General features: G+C 51.8%; 1 long non-coding RNA gene across 1 annotated transcript; it reads left to right on the top strand.

The window, feature by feature from the left end:
• Positions 1 to 1896: 1896 nt before the first annotated feature.
• Positions 1897 to 2692, top strand: LOC122378344. Its single transcript, XR_006256007.1, has 2 exons — positions 1897 to 2224; positions 2497 to 2692. It is a non-coding gene; the product is annotated as an uncharacterized LOC122378344 (long non-coding RNA).
• Positions 2693 to 3387: the final 695 nt, after the last annotated feature.

Below are 3387 nucleotides of genomic sequence, written 5' to 3'. Positions count from 1 at the left end.
CTGATCGCCACACTACCTCTTTGACTTCCATACCGACACGACAGCGTCGTTCTTTCCAGCCGATTCCTCTTTCTGGGGGCGACTCGGTTGCCATCCAATATTTTGGATGGCACGGTTTCATCGTCGTTGAGCGTCGTAGGCAATACTAACCGCTGCCCCTCTGCGGTCGCTTAACGACATCCTCATCTGGATCGCCCGCTTTTTGTGTGATACTTGACCAATCAGTTCTGTTTTGAGCTCCCTGTTTCTTATTCATTGGTTTATTCCGCGACGATGGTAGAGGATTTCTGTCTCGCTCTCAGAATGTTTGTAACGCTCGGAGCGTACCCTGGTGCCCAGTACAGCCTGCCATGACATGCCTTGGAGTCGCGTTACACGATTGTGATCGTCTCTTCCGGCTCCCGCTAGGTGATACTCCGGCATCCCGACTCCGGCATCACTCCGGCTGGCCCGACTCCGGCATCAAACTGTCTCACTGCTCCACCTGGCGCGCGGCTCATATACGACATCTTATCACGGTATGCGGGCCCCGACACGGCGGGATGGCACGGTCCCGGCCGCGGGTGCTCAGTCATTACTCTCATGACGTCTTAGGATCGCTGTGTCTTCCGGCCGTGGGTTCTCGTGGTATGACGCGAGCAACCTGCGAGCTTTGCTGTCGCGCAATTCATCCAGACGTTCGATACCGCATCACGGGTCGCGGGCCCCGCCGCGGTGCGTCGGAATGTGGTCCCGGCCGCGCGCGCTTGGCGTCGCCAGCTTTTACTCTCAGCGTGTCTTACGCGGAGTTCACTACGGCGGAGCCGGTGTATCCGCTGGCCGTGAGCTCTCCTGGCAGGAGACGTACGGATCTGCGATACTTGTTCTTACACAATCAATCCAAAAGTTCGATGCCTCATCACGGGTGGCGAGCCCCGACACGGCGGGACAGAATATGGTCCCGGCCGCGGGCGCTCGGCGTCACCGTCATTGGCGCTGGTCTTCATCTGCCTTGCGGCGGTACCTCCGCCGGTGTGGGTCCACTGAAAACAATTTCACCCGAAGCTGGCGAATTAAGCGTTGCTCTGCGGGTGGTATATGTGTATTAACTCGCCATGTCCAGATTCTAGCTAGAGGGTAAGCAGACTTGCATAGGCGCGGGAGCCGGGGGGGCAGTGGGGGCAGCTTGCCCCCCCAACTCTGGGGCCGTGGGGGCGGTGCCCCCACAGCTTTGAGACGGAATACCATACTTTTTTGCAAATGTTTTCTTTTTTTGTTGAAAAAGCCGAGGGGTAAAAAATAAGTGGCCTAAAACCGGTGAGAAAACTAGATTTGGGGGTACCCTAGGTTAATCTCTATTATGGTGTGCCCCCCAGTCGGAAAGTAGTTCCCGCGCCCCTGCAGACTTGCCTGCCTTATTACTCGTAAATATGCACTGTACCCACATTTTGCAGTAAGGTAGCTAACCAGCACCGGATATTGTCCCCGCGGGTGTCGAGTCATTGGCATAGCCCTCACTGAAAGAGTTGGAACTACTCGAGGTATCGTAAAAGCGTATCCGTGGATGGCGAACCTTTACATAACCTGCCCTGAAGGAGTTGGATCTACTGTTACAACTAGATGGCGTTGTCTCATACAGTTTTGAATTACAACAATTTTTTAACTTTTTTTTGAACCAATGATATGTTGGCACATTGTTTGGCGGTTTGCAAGTGGGGGCGAAAGTACAATTGCACTGAAAACAAATTGGCCGGGCTGTGGCGGGTTATCCTTTAATTAAGTGTAAGGTACGTCCGGGTTAATCACTCAAGTGCGGGTAGAACCATGGGAGTAGATATAGGTACCTGCTTGCGATATCTGGAAACAACAGATAAATCCGCGCTGACAGGGGCTAGATACACTTTTTACGTGTAGTTGCTAGCCGACGGTGGCGGATAGCGGGGAAAATCCGGGACTGATAGGTATCGGTTACTCTCGCCAGGCGGATTCATTATATATGTATAGCGCGGATAAGTGTCACGTACTCCCTCACACCGGGTTGTCAAGTTTGCCTGGTGGATTCATTCACCCGCCAACTGCGGATACACTTCCCGCGCATGCGCGTGCGCATGCGCGTTGCCGGCGGTGCACCTCCGGCAACGAATCTCGTGCGACGCCATCTTCCTGACTGTGTTGACGGCGCTGTGGTTTGGCTGTGGTACTGCGTCTGCTGTGGACTTCTGGCTGCTGAATTTCGCGGATAGAGGTAAGGACGCTTTCCAAAACTAACTTTTTAACCCGGAGAGATATACAGAGTGAGTGTACCCTTTCACTTAGGGCCAAATGATTCTTGCAATGCATCTCGTGTAGATATAGGTACCTACCTAATGGGTGACCACGTGGACTCGTAATCGTTTTTCTCTGTGGCCACAGGTCATATCGTGCGGCGAATCCAGTAAGGCGAAAGCTCAGATGACAATGCACAATTCGGTTTTGTGTATGTGGGAATGGTTTATGATATACGGGCTATTTTTTCAGGCGTACGAATCGAAATGGGAGGTTTCGACCACTGAAAGCCAAGTGGAGAGACGTTGACAGACACAAAACGACCGGTGGAGGAGTGGTGCATGGCGCAAGGCACCGGGGCCTTATGACCTTAACTCATATTTAGCTCGTATAATTCATGTGTGTGGATATTGTTGTACGTCTAACTAAATAAATAAATAAGACCATATTTAAGTGCTTACGAATGTGACAGCAACCGAATGCATGGGAAGGGGGAATTGGATGCTCAAAGTTAACGAAAATTATAGATGGCACCAGTTAACCTGCAGTAAACGGGTAATAAGTATCAGTCAGTGGCGTATATTTGATACCCGGTGTAGGGTGGTCAAAAATGGTGGTGGATAGGGGTACCCTTCAGATGCGGATTTTACTCCGCGTCAACGGATCGAGGTACCCGGCAGTAGCGGATATTTAGATTCGAGTAACCCTCCTTGATCGGGTAATCTATACGGATTAACCCGCTGTCAACGGATAAACAGTATCCGCGAGGCACGTATATTTCGTATCCGCTCCAGAGTGGTCAAAAATGGTGGTGGATAGGGGTATCCTTCAAATGCAGGTTTTACCCGCTGTCGCCGGATCAATTTGTTTTCAGTCATGACGAGTCATGTCGAAATTTCTATGGGAATTCGAGTTGACCTTTCCCACCGATGTGAAACTTTCTCACCGATGTTTTCTAGGTGTGAGATTGCTATGATATAGATATTTTCCCGCAAATATGGTCAAGCGTGGGAGTTTTTTTGGCCCTCGTGACTTGGTCGGCGACGGGTAGGCGTGGAGGGTAACCCCATCTCCTGGGGGTTTGTGGGGCGCTGCTGCCAGGTAGGCGTCGATGAATACCTTTCGATGGAGGGGTCGCGAGCC

This window comes from Amphibalanus amphitrite, unplaced genomic scaffold (genome assembly GCF_019059575.1).
Source record: "Amphibalanus amphitrite isolate SeventyFive unplaced genomic scaffold, NRLGWU_Aamphi_draft 000058F_arrow, whole genome shotgun sequence".
Lineage (NCBI taxonomy): Eukaryota > Metazoa > Arthropoda > Thecostraca > Balanomorpha > Balanidae > Amphibalanus > Amphibalanus amphitrite.
The sequence above is the reverse complement of the archived record's forward strand: the minus strand, read 5'-3'. Positions and strand labels throughout refer to the sequence as shown.